Source organism: Euleptes europaea, chromosome 4 (genome assembly GCF_029931775.1).
Source record: "Euleptes europaea isolate rEulEur1 chromosome 4, rEulEur1.hap1, whole genome shotgun sequence".
Taxonomy (NCBI): domain Eukaryota; kingdom Metazoa; phylum Chordata; class Lepidosauria; order Squamata; family Sphaerodactylidae; genus Euleptes; species Euleptes europaea.
The window spans coordinates 119344958-119367295 of NC_079315.1; the positions used below are offsets into that span (position 1 = coordinate 119344958).

Below are 22338 nucleotides of genomic sequence, written 5' to 3' on the forward strand. Positions count from 1 at the left end.
TAAGGGACTGTGTTTTAATATTGCAATATAATAGCAACTGATTGCTGAGGTGCACCTTTGTTTGAAGTGACTTGGAGCCGACTTCTGGTCAGAGAGAGGTCGTTTATGCCTGGGAGTTTTACCTGAGGTTCGTTGCTGGCTGGACCCACACTTTCCTGTTGGGAATCTATGCACCAGCAGTCTGCAAGCTCAGATCAAGTCCCCGCCCCTTGAAATGATGCTTTGTAATTGGCTTACTTTGTAGAGATACTGTGAGAAACCCCCCTCCGCAAAAAACCAATTGCTGCATAAAAAGCATTTTAAGAACAAAAAAACAAAAACGAAGCAATCTGAAAGGGGGGGGGGGGAATCCAAGCCTCGGTTTTAAAAAGCTTCTGCTCAGAAAGAGCTCTGAGGAAGCAGGAAGCATTTGAGTCCCCGCTTCTTTACACGCTGCTTTGTAATTGGCTGTGAGAGAAAGCAAGCTTGTGTGTCCCTCGCTTTGCCTTATGCACGAGGATTTCACCCGGGCTGAGCTTATGAGAGAGGGAAGAATCATGTTAACAGAGGGATGGGAAGGGACTGGATTTGTGAGGGCTGGCAGCAAGGTCATCTCTAATGGAGGGAAAACCCATGCAGAATTCCAAGGAACAACCGAGACAGACTGGGGGCGAACATGAGTGAAAGTACCCATGCATAAACAACCAGAGTCAAATGCTTGATAGAGCTAGAACCGAGTCCAGTAGCACTTTAGAGACCAACAAGAATTTCAGGGTGTGGGCTTTCGAGAATCAAAGCTCCCTTCATCGGATACCGCCTGGGTCTCTAAGGTGCTGCCAGATTCAAATCTCACTTTTTTACTGCAGACCAACACAGCTGCCCTCAAAAAAATAAAATGTGGGATAGGCATCCCAATTCTTGGAATGAGGGAGTTAGTTGGAGTTCCTGAGCTTAGGTAACTATTGCAAAAGTATTCCAGATCAATATGCAGTGTTATATAGTGGAGAGAGCCAGCATGGTGTAGTGGTTAGGAGCAGTGGACTCTAATCTGGAGAACCAGGTTTGATTCCCCACTCCTCCACATGAGCGGTGGACTCTAATCTGGTGAACTGGATTGGTTTCCCCACTAATTCATTAATTCATAGGTTTGCCATAAGTTGGAAGTGACGTAACGGCACTTGACACACACAAACCTGGGTACATTGTAAACAGGTCGGGTTGCCAGGTCCCCTTTGGTCGCTGGTGGGGGATGAGGAGGGGAGGGTTGCCAGATGCAGGTTGGGAAACTCCTGGAGATTTGGGGATGGAGTCTGGGGAGGACAGAAGGGTATAATGCCGTAAAATCCACCCTCCAAAGCAGCCATTTTCTCCAGGGGGACTGATCTCCTTAGTTTGGAGATTAGCTCTAATTCCAGGGATCCCCAGACCCCACCTGGAGGCTGGCATCCGTATAAGCAAGTGACTTTTTGTGGGTGAATAATCTTTATCAATTTATCTGTAAGGCTAAAACACAAAGAGAACTTTCCTGAAATGTTAAGACTACCAAAGAGAGATTTTTTTTTTCCGGTGATGCTGGAAGACATTAAAGTAATGGAATACTGAAATATACACTACGTAAACTTTACTTACCCTTTAAGAACATTAAATGGATTGTGTATAACTTAACAGATAGCACTTCAATGAATACCGCTTGGCATATATTCATATATTCAAGAAGCCGATGGGCTTAATTCAGTCATGGGGGCAGTGGCTCCTTTCAGAGGATAGCCATGAGAGTTAGAGTCCTGTTTCTCTGTGGTTTCTCTCTCCCTGCTCGAATGCACAGGCAGCACGAGGAAGCATTTCAGGAGGATGAGGTTTCTATGCACCTTCCATGTTCCCCATACAACCCTTTCCTCCATGCTTCATTCAAATTTTTCCCAAATTCAGGAGCACAAGAAAGAAGAAGAGCTGGATTTTATATGCTGATTTTTCTCTACCTTTTAAGGAGAATCAAACCGGCTTACACTCTCCTTCCCTTCCTCTCCCCCACAAACCATAGGGGAGGGGTGGTGGCTCAGTGGTAGAGCATCTTCTCAGCATGCAGAAGGTTCCAGGTTCAATCCCCGGCATCTCCAGTTAAAGGGATTAGGCAAGTAGGTGATGTGAAAGACCTCTGCCTGAGACCCTGGAAAGCTGCTGCCGGTCTGAGTAGACAACGCTGACCTTGATAGACCAATGGTCTTATTCAGTATAAGGCAGCTGCATGTTTTTACATCAGAGCAACTGTGTTGGATCAAATCAGTGGTTCATCCAGCTCAGCATCCTGTTTCATGTAGCAGCCAAAGTCCCAACATTGGTCATTTATGCATGGGAGTTTTACCCAGGGCTGTTGAAAATTTTTTTTGGTAAAGTTCTGCTTCGGCAAAATTCGGCCCTTTTAAATTCGGGCCGTGTCGAAGTCCGAACTTCCCCACTTCGGATCCCCGAAATTTGGGCGAGATCCGGAGTTCGGGGGAAAATTCGACCCCCCCACGGGCCTTCACGGGGCTTCCATGAAGGCGCGCGGGGGGGGCTTTAAACAGATCTATTTTTACCTTTGTTTCTCCCCTGCACTTGGGCCAGGAGGCACAAATCTGTTCCACACACACCCCGCGCGCCTTCAGGGGGCTTCCCTGAAGCCGGGCGGGGGGGCCTTTAAACAGATCTGAGCCTCCCGGCCGAGAGGCACAAATCTATTTAAAGCCCCCCCCGCCCGGCTTCAGGGAAGCCCCTTGAAGCCTGGCGGGTGGCTCTTTAAACAGATCTGTGCCTCCCGGCTGGGAGGCACATATCTATTTAAAGCCCCCCCCCCCACGCGCCTTCAGGGGAGCCCCCTGAAGGCATGCGGGGGGAGGAACCCCGAATCTGCTGAATTTATTTGCCGAACCCCCAAAGTCGGCAAATTCGGCTCTCTTGTTTCTCACCTTTTTTTAGTTCGGTCCGTCCCGAACCGAAAAACAGCCGAATCGGGGAAAATTCGGCTGTTTTTCAGTTCGGGACGAACCGAATCAACAGCCCTAGTTTTACCTGAGGTTTGTTGCTCGCTGGACCCTCACTTTCCTGTTGGGAGTCTATGCACCAGCAGCCTCCAAACTCAAATCAGGAAATATTTGAATCCCCGCCCCTTGAAATGCTGCATTGTAATTAGCTGTAGTTAGAGAAAAGTTCCCTCCCCCCCCAATCCAATTGCCACATAAAAAAGCATTTTAGGAACATGAAACAAAAAACGGAGCAATCTTAAAAGAAGAACATGGAGAAATCCAAGCCTCAGTTTTAAAAAGCCTTTCTTCTGCTCAGAAAGACCTCAGAGGAAGCAGGAAGCATTTGAATCCCTGCCTCTGGACATGCTGCTTTGTAATTGGCTGTGAGAGGAACCAAGCTTGCGTGTCCCACGCTTTGCCTTATGCATGGGGATTTCACTCGGGCTGAGCTCAGGGGAGAGGAAAGAATCAGGTTAACAGAGGAATGGAAAGTCCTGGGATTTGTGAGGGCTGGCAGCAAGGTCATCTCTAATGGAGGGAAAACTCATGCATAACTCCAAGGAAGAACCGAGACAGACCGGGGTGTGTGTGTGAATGGGAGTGAAAGTACCCATGCATAAATGACAGTTGTCTCCCCATCAAGTGTTATTCAGAGTAACTGCCACTGAACCTGGAGGTTCCATTTCATCATTGTGGCCAAACCTCATTGTCAAATTCCCATCTCGAATTGTTGCTAAGACAGAAGATTGGGGGAGAGGGAAGCAAAACTGTTTCTTTTAGAAAGAGAGCGAACCAGTGTCATGCGCTGTGCGGAGGGGGTTGCCGGCAAGGGGAGGTGATGTCATTTCTACATAAGGAAGAGACCCACTTGGAAGGCAGGAGAAAAGTACCCGATGCCAAGAGACTCCCGAGATTGAGGGCAGCAAATGGCCTTTAATGTTTGGCGTGCAGCTCAGCCGTTCCGAGCTCTGTCAGCGCTTGAAGAATGGCCCTTTTGGTAGTAATGCCTGCTAAAGAAAGCCGTTTATCTGGGTGCTTTTCCCAGCAGAATGCCCTTGCCTCCTCAGCTCTGCCTTCCATCGTGCTAAGTAGTAAAAGAGATCATTTCCCTTCCTTGAATGCACAATCTGTCAAGTCCGACTTCATAATTTCTTTCTGATACACTCACAGACTGGGGAGGGGCCGTGGCTCAGTGGTAGAACTTCTACTTTGCATGCGGAAGGTCCCAGGTTCAGTCCCCAGCACCTCCAGGTAAAAGGATCATGTAATAGATGATGTGAAAGACCCTCTGCCTGAGACCCTGGAGAGCTGCTGCCAGTCAGAGTAGACAATCCTGACTTTGATGGACCAGGCACAGCTTTAACCAATTCAGTGGGAATTAGGCCTAAGTCTCCAGTATTCTTCAAAAGGAAACTTCTGTCTATTTATTCTTACATTTAATCGGGGAAGGGCCGTAGCTCAGTGGTAGAGCATCTGCTTGCACTCAGACGGTCCCAAGTTCAATCCCCAGCATGTCCACTTTAAACAGATCTGGCAGTAGAGGATGTGAGACCCTGGAAATGTGAGACTCTGAGACCCTGGAGAGCTGCTGCCAATCTGAGTAGACAATAGTGAAGTTGATGGGCCAAGTATCTGATGCACTATAAGGCAGCTTCATGTGTGGGTTTCGAGAACCGGGCAGTCCACCTGGTAGCCCAGGCACCTTCCTTTCAACATGCATGGGGGATCAAGCTGGACTGCAGGCATCTCAAGCTGGATTGCAGAGCCAGCGTGGCGTAGTGGTTAAGAGCGGTGGTTTGGAGCAGTGAGTGGAGTCTGACCTGGAGAACCGGGTTTGATCCCCCACTCCTCCACGTGAGCGGCGGAGACTAATCTGGTGAACTGGATTTGAAGGCTGCTGGGTGACCTTGGGCTAGTCACAGTTCTCTCTGAACTCTCTGAGCCCTATCTGCCTCACAAGGTATCTGTTGCAGGGAGAGGAAGTGAAGGTGATTGTATGCCGCTTTTAGACTCCTTAAAGGTGTATAAAAACAGGGGTATAAAAACCAACTTTTCTTCTTCTTCTACCCCCAAAAGCTTGTTGGTCTCTAAGGTGCTACAGGGCTAGATTTTAGCATTTAACCTGCTGGGGAATACAGGGCAGGCTTGCACTTTGGGAGGGGCTGTGGCACAGGGGTAGAGCATCTACTTGGCATGCAGAAGGTCCCAGGTTCAATCCCTGGCATCTCCAGTTAAGGAGACCAGGCAAGTAGGTGATGTGAAAGACCTCTGCCTGAGACCCTGGAGAGCCACTACCGGTCTGACTTTGATGGACCAAGGGTCTGATTCAGTATAAGGCAGCTTCATATGTTCATGTGTTCATATGGCCATAAGCAGACGAGACGGCAAGTCCCTTTTTCGCAGTAAAGGCGGTGAGGTTTCTCATTCGCAAGGGTTCGGCTTGCTCTCTGTTCTTCCTCATCGCGCCAAAGTGCGTGTGCGGATATGTCTATTCCAGTAATGTTGCCATTCTCAGCAAAGCCTCCTCTTTCTCCTCTGCCCTCTTCCCTCCTCCCCTTGGTCGCCATGTGCATCTGCGAAAAGTTTAGCGTTAATTAGCAGCGACCCCTGGCAGTTCTGCGGCGCTCTCCAAATCCCGCATGTCAGCTCGGCCTGTCAGAGGGCCGAGAGGAAATGAAGAATTTGACGGCAAGGAGACCCGGGGCGGGGAGATGGGCGAGGTGTCCCCGCGCTACAAAACATGGTGCTATTAAAGTGTCAGCTTTTTTTTTGGTTTAGCGTTGCAGTTTGCGCCGGAGAGTTTTATGGATCAGCAGATAACAGTAATTATCAAATAGGCTCTTCAGCTGAAGTTGGATTTAACCTTTTATCATTTCAGACCATTGTTCCCTTGTCCCGCACTATTCTCTCCCCCCCCCCCACTTGGGAAAACAAAGCTAATCCATTAACTTTGTTTGCTTGACTCAGTCGCTAAATCAACAAAGAGAATCTTTGACAGCCCTGGACCAGGAGGGATGTACGGAGTAATTCAACAAGGGAATGGAGGCAGGCTTGAATTTATAAAGTTATACATATATAAAACCCATAAGAAGTGAGTTGTGAGACTGGGCAAAACCCTGTGTCGCTTTGATTGCACGGGGGTAAATCCAACTTTGCCAGTTAGTGTACATGATAGGTGTTGCTCAGAGGATTCCACTGTCTTACGTGGTGTAGTGGTTAAGAGCGGTGGTTTGGAGCGGTGGAGTCTGATCTGGAGAACCGGGATTAATTCCCCACTCCTCCACATGAGCGGCGGAGGCTAATCTGGTGAACTGGATTTGTTCCCCCACTCCTCCACACGAAGCCAGCAGGGTGACCTCGGGCTAGTCACACTCTCACAGCCCCACCTACCTCCCAGGGAGTCTGTTGTGGGGAGGGGAAGGGAAGGTGATTGTAAGCCGGTTTGATTCTTCCTTAAGTGGCAGAGAAAGTTGGCATATAAAAACCAACTCTTCTTCTTTTCAGAGTCTGTTCTAAATCTTTTTTGTTGTTGTTTTTGCCATGAATTCACAGCTGACTTATGGCGACCCCGTGGAGATTTCAAGGCAACGTTTGGGGTTGTTTTGCCATCTTTCACATCACCTACATGCCTAGTCCCTTTAACTGGAGATGTCGGGGATTGAACCTGAGACCTTCTGCATGCCAAGCAGATGCTCTACAAACTAAGCCACAGCCCCTCCCAAAACTTTCCCCATCACTCCACACCCATTGATTTGCTGGGATTATTAAGGCCTCCTGATCATCAGCATTGAGCTGCTTCCAGCGTCATCCGAGTCACCATTAAATTGATTGATCCGATAAAGCTTCCCTTGTAATTAGATGCAACCCTTTTCCCTTTACCCAGCTGCTGGGGCCACCGTTTTGATGGAGGAGGGGTTAGGATCACTTGTGCATCAGGAAAGAGGGTTCTTGCGGAGTCATATTTCGGGAAGTAGTTTTCGTTCGACAGCAGGCTTCGCAATTTCTTCAGATGTTGACCTAGAAATGTCAAGGGTAGATGTAGCAGACTGACGATGCATCTGTATGGAAAGTTCCTAGAGAGCTGTGATTGGTGCTGACCGCTTCCTGAGGACACATTTGGTGTGAAACCCAGGTTTTCTACTGTGTACTGCGTGAAACAGCCTTTACTTTTGTGTGTTGAGAGGGTGAGCCTTTTCACTGTTGATACCAGTTTTGGTATTTCTGTCTCCTGTCTCATCGTCTGCTCCCTATTCTCCCTTTCTTCTGAGCTGCTGAGGATGGTATCAGAGGGGCCGTGGCTCAGTGGTAGAGCATCTGCTTGGCGTGCAGAAGGTCCCAGGTTCACTCCCCGGCATCTCCAGTTAAAGGGACTAGGCAAGCAGGTGATGTGAAAGACCTCTGCCTGAGACCCTGGAGAGCCATGGAGAGGGGCTGTGGCTCAGTGGTAGAGCCTCTGCTTGGCATACAGAAAGCCCCAGGTTCAATCCCTGGTATCTCCAGTTAAAGGGACCAGGCAAGCAGCTTCATGTGTTTGTGTGTACATAGTTCTTTGCTTTATCCTTGAGACAACTCTGTGAAGGAGGTTAGGCTAAGAGAGAGTGATTAGACCAAAGTCATCCAATGGTTGAGTGGGGATCTGAACCCTGGTCTTCTGAGCCTTAGTCTGACTCTCTAACCACTACACCACACTAGCTTTGGGGGCCAATTGACTGGTCAAATATAATCCAGTAATTATTTGTGTCATGGTGACTGCCCAGGCTAGACTAATCTTTTCAGATCATGGAAAAAGAAGAATATTTGGTTTTTATACCACGATTTTCGCTACCTTTAAGGAGTCTCAAGCCTGCTTACAATCACCTTCCTTTCCTCTCCCCACAACAGACACCTTGTGAGGTAAATGGGTCTGAGAGGGTTCGGAGAGAGCTGTGACTGGTTTAAGGTCACCCAGCAGGCTTCACATGAACACATGAAGCTGTCTCATACTGAATCAGACCCTTGGTCCATCAAAGTCAGTATTGTCTACTCAGACCGGCAGCGGCTCTCCAGGCTCTCAAGCAGAGGTCTTTCACAACACCTACTTGCCTAGTCTCTTTAACTGGAGATGCCGGGGATTGAACCTGGGACCTTCTAAATTCCAAGCAGATGCTCTACCACTGAGCCACAGCCCTTCCCCATGTGGAGGAGTGGAGAAACCAACCCAGTTCACCACATTAGATTCTGCCGCTCATGTGGAGGAGTGGGGAATTGAACCCGGTTCACCACATTAGAGTCTGCTGCTCATGTGGAGGAGTGGGAAATCAAACCTGGTTCTCCAGATTAGAGTCCACAGCTCTTTATACATAAAGACTTCACATTTCACACACTTCAATCATCAACAACTTTGACATGCTAATTGCCAAGCCAAATAATATAATTGTTTTACAAGAGCCATTCATTAAACTTTTAAAATGCAATGAAGTATTATTATATCTTTTAACAGTGTTCAGTCTGGTGTCTATAAAAGTGAATGATTCACTGTGTATTTCATTGTATTTTATTCTGGAATGCAAGAATTGGCCTACAGTTCCATTTTCTTAAAGGGAGATGGCATGAAATTGGCAATAAAGCAAAAAGAGCAGCTGAAAAATAAGAATTTTGAAGACAGCTGTGTCTGGGCTCAACTCAAGCCTCTTCTCCCATTTCCAGCGTACCACTACTGTGGTCATCAGGGGAGGGGAGGAGGTTCCCGGGGTCTCTATTGCACCTACACAGAGGACCAGATTCTCAGACACTGACCATATCTGGCTGCTGAGGTCAGTGACCTAATTCTGGAAAGGGGCACACCAGAGGTAGGAAAACAGTGGAGATAGGGTTGCCAACCTCCAGGTACTATCTGGAGATCTACTGTTACAACTCAACCTGATGGAGATCAGTTCACCTGGAGAAAATGGCCGTTTTGGCAATTGGACTCAATAGCATTGGAGTCCCTCCATTCCCCAAACCCCGCCTTCCTGGAGCTCCACCCCAAAAACCTCCCACTGGTGGTGAAGAGGAACCTGTCAACCTTAGGTGGAGAGGCCTCTGGAGTCTTTTTTCCACCAGGGAGTGTGGGCTGTGAACTGGCTGATGGATCTGAGAAGCCATTTTGGAGGGACCACACATGGTGGAAAGGTGTGGAGCAAAATGAAGAAATAACTTGGTAGCAAGGCCAATCTGGAGGAACTTATTAGCATAGCAGGGGCCAGGATAGCCCTCTCCTCCATGAACATGTCCACTCCCCTCTTCAAGCCTTCCAGGTTGGCAGCCATCCCCGCATCTTGGGGCAGGGAGTTCCACAATTTAACTATGCATTGTGTGAAGAAATACTTCCTTTTCTCTGTTTTGAATTTCTCACCTTCCAGCTTCAGCAGATGACCCTGCATTCTAGTATTATGAGAGAGGGAGAAAAGCTTCTCCCTGTCTATCCATACCCTGCATAATGTTTAAGGCTTATTTATTGTATAAATTTATTGTATAAAGGCTTCGTGGCCTTTTGGCTAAGATCACGTGTAGTATCTGTTCTTATCATTTTAATATCTTATGCATCCTCTATTTGAGGACTGTATTTTGGGGAGGGACCCTGGCTCAGTGGTAGGTGTATTATATTATTATATTCAGTATAAGGCAGCTTCCTGTGTGTTCATGTGTTGTATTGTATCAGCAATGCTGATTCTATGGCCTTAGGCAGATCATGAGAGTGAGGGCATCTTGGCCATCTTCTGGGCATGGAGTAGGGGTCACTGGGGGCTTGGGGGGAGGTAGTTTGGCATTTCCTGCATTGTGCAGGGGGTTATACTAGATGACCCTGGTGGGCCCTCCCAACTGTATGATTCTATGAACCTGTGCTGAGGTAATGAATGTCCAAATGTCTCTGGATTAGGGTTGCCAACCTCCAGGTACTATCTGGAGATCTCCCGCTATTGCAATTGATCTCCAGCTGATAGAGATCAGTTCACCTGGAGAAAATGGCCACTTTGGCAATTGGACTTGATGGCATCGAAGTCCTTCCCCTCCCCAAACCCTGCCCTTCTCAGGCTCTGCCCTCAAAACCTTCCACCGGTGGCAAAGAGGGACCTGGCGAGCCTACTCGGGATGATTTTCTGTCGGTTTAAGGTTTTGAGTTCCCGGCTGAATTTTGATAGAGCGGGGAAGCTTTGTCGTGGCGGGGTGGGGCTGGGGCTTGCCAGCTTCTAGCCTTCCTGGCAAAGAAGTTCAGGGAATGGTTGGGCAATCTCTCCGCAGGCCTCCCGGCGTGCCTGGCTCACAAAGAAAGAGAGAGAACCGAGTGCGGTGCTTGTGATAGGAAATGAAAAGCGGGGAGAGGGAAAGAGTCAGCAGGGGGGACACTTCACAGGGGCTTTGAAAATGGGGGGGGGATATAACTAACATCTGATGTTTGAAACACAGAAACAAGCTTCTCTGGCATCTAGGAAAAGACTCCTTTATTGTCTTGATAACGGAGGGCTCTGCATTTTCCTGGGCTTCTCAGAGTCCATTCCAGCAGTTGTATCAAAAGTGAAGCGAAGGAGGTGTCCTCTTTCAAAAAGGAGGTCTTTTGTCCTCCATACCTGCACATGAAGCAATGCTGTGGTTGAAAACAGCATGAGGAGAGACCGTGTTCAGATGGAACCGGTTCCCTCATCCCAGGAACTTATCAGACTTGGTATGACCTATATATTTTTTGCTTGTCAGACTTGATGTGACCTATATATTGCACACACTTCTGAGGGACGGAAGGCAGCATGGCATTGCCCAATCTCTTCAGATCTCTGAAGATCAGCAGGGTCGGTACTTGGATGGGAGACCACCAAGGAAGGCTCTGCAGAGGAAGGCAATGGCGAACCATCTCTGCTTCTCACTTGCTTTGAAAGCCTGTTGCTGGAGTCACCATAAGTCAGTTGTGACTTGGTTGCCCTCACGTATGTATGTAAATACACACCTTTGATACCATGTGAATTATGTCAGAATAGGCCCCCTTTCCCAGGATGCCTAGGGTTGGCAACCTCCAGGTGCTACCTGGACATCTCCTGCTATTACAACTGATCTCCAGCCAATAGAGGTCAGTTCCCCTGGAGAAAATGGCTGCTTTGGCAATTGGACTCTATGGATATGACAGAGATGTCACTTGGTGGGGGCCGAGCCAGGTCATGCCAGCCCAGATTTAGAGTGGAGAAGGGTGTCTGCCTTGGCTGGCTCGTGGGCCAGATAGGAGCTCTCAAGGGACCTTATATTTGACACCCCTGTTCTAGAGGGTTTGTGTGGACACAGCCTGGAGGAAACTCTTCCCTACTTTGCAGATCCATAGAAGTTCATAGAATCATAGAATTGGAAGGGACCACCAGGGTTATCTAGTCCAACCCCCTGCACAATGCAGGAAATTAACAACTACCTCCCCCCCCCACACCCCCAGTGACCCCTACTCCATGCCCAGAAGATGGCCAAACTGCCCTCCCTCTCTTGATCTGCCTAAGGTCATAGAACCAGCATTGCTGACAGATGGCCATCTAGCCTCTGCTTAAAAACCTCCAGGGAAAGAGCGCTTACCACCTCCCGAGGAAGCCTGTTCCACTGAGGAGCCGCTCTAACTGTTAGAAAATTCTTCCTAATGTCTAGACGGAAACTCTTCTGATTTAATTACAACCTGTTGGTTCTGGTCCGACCTTCTGGGGCAACAGAAAACAACTCGGCACCCTCCTCTATATGATAGTCCTTCAAGTACTTGAAGATGGTTATCATATCCCCTCTCAGTCTTCTCTCCAGGCTAAACATACCCAGCTCCTTTAACCTTTCCTCCTAAGACTTGGTCTCCAGACCCCTCACCATCTTTGTTGCCCTCCTCTGGACACGTTCCAGCTTGTCTACTTGACCCTTCTCAGACCAAGGTATTTAAATTTGCGATTGGAGCTTCTGTCCCATTCACTCTGTTGGGATTTGCTTATTCTCCCAACCTGGGGAAGAAGGTTGGATGACTGATGATCTTCCAGCTTCCCCTTGGTGTGATGGACACCCCGACTGAGGCAGGGTTAATCGCCATGATGACAGCGGCTCCCAGGCAGTGTTCTCCCATCCCGCGGTTCTCCCCCACCCCCCCGGTTGCATCCTTTGCCGAATGTGTTTGTGATAATCTAATTTGTTCAGCTCGACAACTAAACAAATAACCACCGAGTAGGCTGGTTGCTTTTATTCAGACATGCGGCGAAAAGGGGAGCGCGTCACAGAAATGATATTTCCTTTAGATATCTGATGAGGCAGAAAGGAGGAGCGGGTGGAGGGGGAGAGGAAAGAGAGCTAAATAGAAAGGGACTTTATAAGTAGTGGCAGGTTATTATTGCAACAGTGACTCGAATCATCTTGGATTCATCTGGTCTCCGCGAAATCCTAATATGAAGGTCTGAACGGCAGGCAGGCTCCATGGGGAAGCAGGCTCGACCAAGGGGACCGGCAAGGGGTTTTGTGGGGGGGTGAATGGCGTTGTTTGAATCAGAACTTCTCAATTAGGGTCGGAAGGGATCGAGCGGATCATTTAACAGTATTGTCGTCGTTATGAATGATAAAGCAACCCCCTCTCTCTTTTTCCAATCCCTGTTCAATTCCCCAGGGATGTAGAATCGTATGGGGTAGACTGATCTCATCAGCTAAGCAGGGTTGGGACTTGGAAGGGAGACCACCAAGGAAGGCTCTGCAGAAGAAGGCAATGGCAAGCCACATGAAAACATGAAGCTGCCTTATACTGAATCAGACCTTTGGTCCATCAAAGTCAGTATTGTCTACGCAGACCTGCAGCGGCTCTCCAGGGTTTCAGGCAGAGAGAAGTCTTTCACATCACCTACCTGCCTAGTCCCTTTAACTGGAGAAGCTGCTCAATAACCTCCAGGGAAGGAGAGATTACCACCTCCTAAGGAAATCTGTTCCACTGAGGAACCACTCTTAACTGTTAGAAAATTCTTCCTAATGTCCAGATGGAACCTCTTTTGATTTAATTTCAACCCGATGCTCTACCACTGGGCCAATGAGGTTTTTCACATTACCTATCACCTAGTGCTTGTAACTGGAGATGCCGGGGATTGAACCTAGGACCTTCTGCATGCCAAGCAGATGTTCTGCCAATAACCCATTGAAGCCTTTCACATCACCTACTACCTGGTCCTTTTAAGTGGAGGTGCTGGGGATTGAACCTGGGACCTTCTGCATGCCAAGCAGATGCTCTACCACTGAGCCACTGTCCATCTCCTCAAGCCACCTCTGCTTCTCACTTGCCTTGAAAGCCCTGGCTGGGGTCGCTGTAAATCGCTGGCAACTTGGCGGCACATGCATACATACTCAATTCCCCATCAATTTTTTTGACCACCGAATGAGGCAGGAGGTTTAGGCCCCAACCCCCCAGCCCCAGGGCCACGTCTACATGTCCACTCTTATCATATGAAGGTGTGAACGCCACGCCATGTCCTGCCCTGAGCCGTCACTGAACCACTGTCTTGGTGTGGCTTAGAACTCAGAATCATAGAGTTGGAAGGGTCCATCAGGGTCATCTAGTCCAACCCCCTGTTCCTAAATTTGATTAGCTTTGGCATATTTGCAGCATCATCTCCTTTCAAGACCATAGACAGTTATATTGCTTAGAGCATTAGACTAATACCTGGGAGACCTGAGTTCAAATCTATGCTCAGCAACAACATTCAGCTTGGGTCAGAAACTGTTGTTTGAATTTATTTACCACACATGGTGGTTGTGGGCATAAAATGGAGGAGAGGAGGGAATCGTGCACATCTCATAGGAGGAAGGACAATATAAGAATGACTACCCCCCCCCAAAAAAAACCCAGCAACAATTTGAGCCAATTTCCAGTAGTCAGAAACAGAGGGAATACTTGATTGCTTCTGTCTTCCTCTGCAGCCCCTTTAAAAAAAAAAAAAGCAATTTAGTATTTCTGAGTTTTAAGAAGGTCGGACCAGAACGAACGAGTTGAAATTAAATCAAAAGAGTTTCTGCCTAGACATGAGGAAGAATTTTTTTAAGTTAGAGCGGTTCCTCAGTGGAACAGGCTTCCTTGGGAGGTGGTAAGCTCTCCTTCCCTGGAGGTTTTTAAGAAGAGGCTAGGTGGCCATCCGTCAGCAATGCTGATTCTATGACCTTAGGCAGGTGATGAGAGGGAGGGCATCTTGGCTATCTTCTGGACATGGAGTAGGGGTCAGTGGGGGTGTGGGGGGGGAGGTAGTTGTGAATTTTTTGCATTGTGCAGGGGGTTGGACTAGATGACCCTGGTGGTCCCTTCCAACTCTATGATTCTATGATTCTGTTCTCTAATTCTGTTTGAATCTTTCTGTTGCAGGAAGGCAAAGGACCTTTACACCGAGTTTCATTCAGCCTTACATGGTGGGTTAGGGGGACTTGGATTATTTCTGTTGGCATTGCATGAGAACAAAGTCCTAAAAGTTTTGCTCTGGTGAGAGAGCATGAAATCCCACTTCTCTCCCCCCCTTCTTTCTTTTGCCTTTTTCTTAACTAATTATATTTATATGAAATTGAATTTTAAAGGTTTGGTCCCTAAAGGGGCTGAGATGTAATTTGTTGTGGATATTAAAACTGTATAACGCTGTGCATACATATATAACACTCCACAAAGAACAGATGGGATTCGGAGCTGCGTTTGCCAGCGATGTAGGGGGAAGAAAGGGTATAAATATATATATATATAAATCTATTTATCTTCTGTAAAGGGAATTAATCTTCAGTGTGCGTTCCGTAAAGTAAAACAGATTACACCAGGAAAGCGAATGTTTGGGCTGGTTTGAATCGACAGTAATTCAAATGCTTGGCGTGGGACACCGTGGCTTTGCGCCAGTCAAAATGGTGGCCAGACATTCTTTTCCTCCCAGACTAGGGGCTTTCCTGCTCTTGTGCAAGAGGCTTGGTTGCTTTCTCTCTGTGAGCAATGCCTCCTCCCACCCCACAAGCAGAGGCAGAGATTGGCTCTCATTGATTGGATGGGTGGGTCCTTCATGAGCAAAGGTGTGAAGGAGGTCCGACGAGCAGGAGGGTTGGGAACAGAAGCATTGTGTGTGGGGGGTGTGTGTGGCGGAACTACCAACATGATGACATCACTTCCAGGGAAAACCCAGAAGGGACAGTGGGTAACTCTAGGAATCGCTGAAAACTCTATGGTAAAACCACAGAGTTTTAGCAACACTTCCTAGAGGTACCTGCTGTCACTCAATTGTTTCCCCCAGAAGGGACACTGACATACTGGCGACACTTTCTCCCCCCCCCCCGCTGCCACTTGGAATGGAACAGATGAGTTTAAATGACAGCCCGCCCGCCTTCAGCGGGCTCCGCTGGAGAGGAGCGGGCTGTCATTTAAACTCATCTGCGCCTCCCAGCTGGGAGGCTCAGATGAGTTTAAAGGGCAGCCCGTGCCTTTCAGCGGGCTCCCCTGAAGGGGGGCCGAATTGGCCGAATTTATTCGCGAACTCCCGAACTCGCTGAATTCGGCCCCCCTGTTGCCCGCCAGTTTTGAGTTCGGATCCGTCCGAACAGAAAATCACCGAATCGGGAAATTCGGTTGATTTTCAGTTCGGACCGAACCGAATTGACAGCCCTAATCACCATCATGTGATGGCATTTTTGTGGGGAGGGGCCCATTGGTTTCATCATATTCTCAAAGGGGTCCATGGCTTTTCAAAAGTTTAAGAACCACTGAAATGGGTACAAAGATGCCTTATTCCAAGCAAGACTCTTCGTCTGTCTAGCTCTGTGCTGCCTCTTCTGATGGGCAGTCTCTCTCCAGTCTGAGGCTAAACAGGAATTTTCCCAAGACCTGTCCCTGAGATCTAGACCGCCAACTGCCAGGTACTAGCTGAAGATCTTCTGCTATTACAACCGATCTCCAGGCGATAGAGATCAGTTCACCTGGAAAAAAATTACCACTTTGGCTCCGTCCTCTTCAGGTTCAACCCAAAAACCTCCCACTGGTAGCAAAGAGGAACCTGGCAACCCTACTGAGATCCAGGGAATGAGCCAGCTTGGTGTAGTGGTTAGAGTGCCAGGCTAGTATCTGGGAGACCCGGGTTCAAATCCCCACTCCGTCACAGAAGCGCGCCGAGTGACCTTGGGCAAGTCACACGCTTTCAGCCAAACCTACCTCTCAGGGTCGTTGTGAGGATACCAAGGAGGAGAGGAGAACGATGGGAGCCGCTTTAGGTCACCTTGGGGAGAAAGGTTGGGTATCAGTGAAGTAAACGAACGAGCAAAACTTGAGCCTTCTGCATGCAAAGCGTATGCTCTGTCACGGAATGGCAGCTCCTCCCCAGATCTTGTCCAAATACCAGATTTTCTGTGGAACAAACACTGGCAGCTCTCCTAGGTGGCACGTACGCCTAGTACAAAAGCACATTTTAATTGTTTCTAACATTCAGTGTGCAGAACCAGGGAGTTACCCAGAGAGACTCAGGAGCTCATTTTAGCATAATGGAATAACGCTTAGCTTTCACCTGGTGCCTGCCTTGTATCTCTTCCAACTTCAAATGTTCCTCCGTTATATTTACCTTGCTTTTCCTCCCAGGGCCTCCAAATAGGGATGTACTTTTTAATTATTTTTTTCCAAGAAAAGCTTTTATGTCTTTGTTTCAAATGCTGTGCTTAATTTTTTGTAAGTACATTTTCTTGTGCTTCCATTAGTTTCAGAGGAAGGAAACATTTACAGCGTAATCTCTTTTATTTCCCCATCCATTTTGGCTAGAAAACTGGGGGCGGGGCAAGTGCTTCGGTGTCACACGAGGGTGCTTTGGGTGCCAAACTGAAAGTGATGTTGAGAGGCTCTAGGATTCACCCCAAACTCTGTGGTTAAAAACCATAGAGTTTGGGGTGGATCTTAGAATGTTATACAGGCACGATGGCGTCCCTTCCAGTTTCATACCGGAAGTGGTGTTGCATGTCAGTCCAGTGCCCATTTCCCCCCCTGCTGGTAGGGTTGCCAACCCCCAGGTACTACCAAAACAAAGTTACTCTCAGTTGTGTTGAATAGTTCAAAGTAACATACAATGAAAGGCTCAATATAATTCAAACAACATCCAAATATATTCAAGTGACAACACACTACATACCAAGACTGTGCAAAGAGACAACAGAACTGAACAAAAAGTGCATACTATATACAATATATACAACAATTATCATGAGTAGTCACCACCAGAAGAACGTATAAAGCCAAATAGCTTATAGGAAAGGAAGTCCGTAAGCTCAAAGAAGTACACCCGGCTTCGTCTGTGTCTTGGAAAATTCACTTAGCTCTTTTCGAGCTCTCTTCAAATTTTCAAATACTCGTTGGAGTATATTGGGCAGCTAGAGAAACTCTTTGAGGCTGATGAAGCCTTAGGTGAAAAGCATGATTGAATACCATGGATCTGCGTTCCTTCCTTTTGATCCAGTTCTGAACACTTTTGATGGTCCCCACCAGACAACTGGCATTACCCTTTTAAGGGAACTTCAAGACACAGACGAAGCTGGGTGTACTTCTTTGAGCTTATGGACTTCCTTTCCTATCAGCTATTTGGCTTTATACGTTCTTCTGGTGGTGACTACTCATGATAATTGTTGTATGCACTTTTTGTTCAGTTCTGTTGTCTCTTTGCACAGTCTTGGTATGTAGTGGGTTGTCACTTGAATATATTTGATGTTGTTTGAATTATATTGAGCCTTTCATTGTATGTTATTTTGAACCTCCAGGGACTAGCTGGAGATCTTCTGCTATTACAACTGATCTCCAGCCAATAGAGATCAGTTCCCCTGGAGAAAATGGCCGCTTTGGCAATTAGACTCTATGGCATTGAAGTCCCTCCCCTCTCCAAACCCTGCCCTCCTCAGGCTCCGCCTCCAAAATATCCCGCCGGTTGCAAAGAGGGACCTGGCAACCCTACCTGCCGGCCTGTCAAGTGGTAACAACGAATTGTACCCCAGGCTGGAAACAGGCAAGTAGGTGATGTGAAAGACCTCTCTCTGCCTGAGACCCTGGAGAGCCGCTGCCGGTCTGAGTAGACAATACAGACTTTGGTGGACCCAGGGTCTGACTCAGTATAAGGCAGCTTCATGTGTTCATTTCCCTACTTCATATGGTTGCCAAGTCCTTCTTCGCCACAGGTGGGAGGTTTTTGGAGCTGAGCCTGAGGAGGGCGGGGTTTGGGGAGGGGAGGGACTTCAATGCTGTAGAGTCCAATGGCCAAAGTGGCCATTTTCTCCAGGGGAATCGATCTCTGTCGGCTGGAGATCAGTTGCAATAGCAGGAACTCTCCAGCTAGTACCCGGAGGTTGACAACCCTACTCCCTGGCCACATTCTCCCCCTTCTGCAAACCAGACTGATTAGTTGTCCAGAGGCCTGCCTGGGAAAGAAGACAGAAAAAGCATCCCCTGTAACCATAAAAACAAAATTCAAGGTTTTTTTTTCTTCTGTATTTCGTTCAAATTTCCCCTGCTTATGTTGAACAAGTCGATTGCAAATAACAGTTCTTTTATTGCATCTTCTGGAAGTTTTGCTGGGATCCTGACCCCCCCCCAAAATGACCTATAAGATCCATACATCGCCCTATGGCTCCTCAATGAGTCGGGGAAAGTGTGTGTGTTTGAGTATGTGTGTGGGGGGGATCTAGAAGTCTTTCTTTTTGAGAAATCCTGTCTGCTTATCCAGGAGCTCTTAGTGGTCTCATGAGCCCCCTCTGGTGGTTGACGAAGCACATGCTGGAAGAGACCGAGACGCTCTGGAGGTAGCTGGCATTGTAACCCTCCTGTGTTTCTTTGTGATGTGGGACGCTTCGTCGAATTAATAAGATCAGTCTATTTAAAACAACAACAACTGAAGAAGGGTAGCTCTGCATGTCCTTGGGGGTATCTTCTGCTCAAGTACCAGGTCCCTGGCTGGGGTTTTTTTTTGCTGGGGGGGGGGTGTCGGTATTGTTTTGCAAAATGCTAGGTGAATGTCTTGTAGATCGGGGCAAAGAGCTGGCGAGAAAGAGACAGTCAAAAAGGCAGATCGTGAGAAGGAGGGCAGGAAGAGTTGAACGTAAGAACCCTGCTGGATCAGACCAAGGTCCCTCATGTCCAGCAGTCTGTTCACACAGTGGCCGACCAGGGGCCTCTAGGAAGCCCACAAACAAGACGACTGCAGCAGCACCATCCTGCCTGTGTCCCAAAGCACCTCATAGAATAAGCATGCTCCTCCGATCCTAGAGAAGAATAGGTATGCATCGTGACTAGTAGCCATGGATAGCCCTCTCCTCCATAAACATAGCCACTCCCCTCTTAAAGCTGTCCAATCATCAGTGCATCAGCGCTTGGCTCTCGTGGCCCTTTCTTACATGCCCAGGGTAGTGCCGATCACCACTTTGGGATCAGCAAACAATTTTACTCCTGGCCAGGATCCTGAAGGGTTTTTTTGGCCATCTTCTGGGCATGGAGTAGGGGTCACTGGGTGTGTGAGGGGAGGCGATTGGAAATTTCCTGCATCGTGCAGGGGGTTGGACTAGATGGCCCTGGGGGTCCCTTCCAGCTCTATGATTCTATGATGTAATGCCGCAGTCAGCAGGCCTTTCAAGTAGCCCAGGTCTATCGAGTGTTAACTTCTGCCCTTGACCCAAATCAGCTCCATGTGATTCTCCCCTTCTCACTCTGTTGGGGATGTGATCAACTCCCCACTCCTCCACATGAAGACTGCTGGGTGACCTTGGACTAGTCACGGTTCTCTCAGAACTCTCTCAGCCCCAGCTATCTCAAGGTGCCTGTGGTGGGGAGAGAAAGGGATTGTGATTGTAAGCTGCTTTGAGACTCCTTAAAGGTAAAGAAAAGCAGGGTATAAAAAACCAACTCTTCTTCTTCCCTTCCTCAACTACCTACCTTACCTGCCACACCAACCTACCTCTTTCTGATATACTTGGGTGGGGGGCAAAGCTGAATTCCTTTTCCTTCCCTATGTTTTCATTCTTGACTACCCATAGTTGATGCATGAATACTGAGGGATGTCCAAAACAGATTCATGCCCCCCCCCCGGCCACATCTCCATCCCTCTCTGGGGTGCTTGAGAAGGGTGCCCTGAGTAGTTTTTTCCCCTCCTCCTGCACCCAAGAGCCCTCCAGTCCCTGCGTGGTGTAGTGGTTAAGAGCGGTGGTTTGGATCGGTAGATTCTGATCTGGAGAACCAAGGCAGGTTTGATTCCCCGCTTCTCCACATGAAGCCAGCTGGGTGACCTTGGGCTAGTCACACACTCTCAGCCCCACCTACCTCACAGGGTGTCTGTTGTGGGGAGGGGGAGGGAAGTTGATTGCAAGCAGGTTTGATTCTTCCTTAAGTGGTAGAGAAAGTTGTCATATAAAAACCAACTCTTCTTCTTCCTCCTCCTCCTCTTCTTCTTCTTCCTCAGCAGTAAAAGGAGAGCCTTTATTTCTTTAAGGAGAATATGGTGGATAGATACTTGGCTACTGATAGATACTTGGCTACTGGGTCTTTATCCGCCAGCAAAAAGGGGACTGTGTTTTATCTTTTGTTATTGTGGCAGGTAATTGGATTAAGATAAGGATAACCCATTGATTGCGATAGGAATTATATTGGGCGCATTCCAACATCATATGGCATGATGAATCCACTCTCTTCAGATCACAGGGACAAAGCCTATCCGATAAGTTGCCATATCTTCCATTTAACACCGATGAAGGGGTGGCATTTAAAGGAGCAAGCATGAATGCTCTAGGGTAACAAGAGACTATCGTCTTATTCATCGTCTTCCTCTTCTTCTTCTTCTTCTTCTTCTTCTTCTTCATCTTCTTCTTCTTCTTCTCTTCCCCTCCCACAATCAGCAAAAAAGAGGAGCTCTCAACCTGGCACTTTCAGTGTGGGTTGAAAGGATGGATCACAGCCAGCGCCTCTCCCAGCGGAGAAAGAAGCGGGGGGGGGGGACTGCGTTTTGAGCATTTACATAGGAGAGAAGAGAGCCAGAGTGCGAGAGATGACAGCAGGCCTTTGGGGAGCCCGCCCGCCCGCCGAGGTTTTTCAGGGAGGCTGCGGCTTTGACTCACACTGAGCTGACTGGAAACCACCTGCTTTTTCGGCTCCTGGAATTTCTCTTCAGAGCGGCTCGTCCCGAGCGAATTGGTCCAGTTCCAGTTTGAGGACCGTTAGTTAGGGAGATCAAACGCCCGGCTTGTTTGCCTGTCAAAAAGTCTGGCTGTAAACTCCAAAATCTAATGCAACGGGAGAGTGTTTCTCTTGGTGAAGGACCAGCCCGTTTCTGGTCTGCGCTTCAAGATTTAATGGGTGTTGTTCAAATTGATAGATCGGGGTAGGGTTCCAGGTCCCCCTCTCCATCAAAAGGAGGTTTTTAGGACGGGCTGGGGCAATCACGGGCAAAGAAGAAGAAGAGTTGGTTTTTACATGCCGACTTTCTCTACCACTTAAGGGAGACTCAAACCGGCTTACAATAACCTTACCTTCCCCTCCCCACAACAGACACCCTGTGAGGTAGGTGAGGTTGAAAGAGCTGTGACCAATTTTGGCAATTGGACTCTATGGCACCTCCTCTCCCCAAACCCCACCCTCCTCAGGCTCCGCCCCGAAAACCTCCTGCTGGTGGCAAAGAGGGACCTGGCAACCCTAATTAAAGGCCATTTATGCACGGGAGGTTTTGCCTTGGATTTGCCGCTCTCTAGATGCACATTTCCCCCCCTATCTGAATTCTCAAAACTTGGTATGGGGACTTATTTTTGAGTTTTGAGAATTCAGATGGGGGGAAAATGTGCATCTAGAGAGCGCAAAGCCAAGGCAAAACCTCCCGTGCATAAATGGCCAACGTTTCGTCTAACTCAACCAATGCGAACCTTGTGTCTTTCTGAAACCATTGGTCTCTGCCCTCCCCAAGACCCATTACAGGGCATTCTCCTGAGAAAGAGAACATAAGAAAAGAACATAAGAAAAACCCTGCAGGATCAGATCAAGGCCCATCAAGTCCAGCAGTCTTTTCTCACAGTGGCCAACCAGGTGCATCTACGAAGCCCACAAACAAGACGACTGCAGCAGCACCATCCTGCCTGTGTTCCACAGCACCTAAGATAATAGGCGTGCTCCTCTGATCCTGCAGATAATAGGTATGCATCATGACTAGTATCCATTTTAACTAGTAGCCATGAATACCCCTTTCCTCCATGAACATGTCCACTCCCCTCTTAAAGCCTTCCAAGTTGGCGGCCATCCCCACATCCTGGGGCAGGGAGTTCCACAATTTAACTATGCGTTGTGTGAAAAAATACTTCCTTTTGTCTGTTTTGAATCTCTCACCCTCCAGCTTTAGCAGATGACCCCGTGTTC

The 22338-nt window shown here is 48.2% G+C and overlaps 1 protein-coding gene and 1 pseudogene across 1 annotated transcript in view; both read left to right on the forward strand.

Moving 5' to 3' along the window:
- Positions 1-22338, forward strand: part of CELF4 (CUGBP Elav-like family member 4) — a 748518-nt gene that overhangs the window by 224394 nt on the left and 501786 nt on the right. The gene's annotated exons all lie outside the window — the stretch shown is intronic.
- Positions 9477-9583, forward strand: LOC130477199 (U2 spliceosomal RNA; annotated as a pseudogene).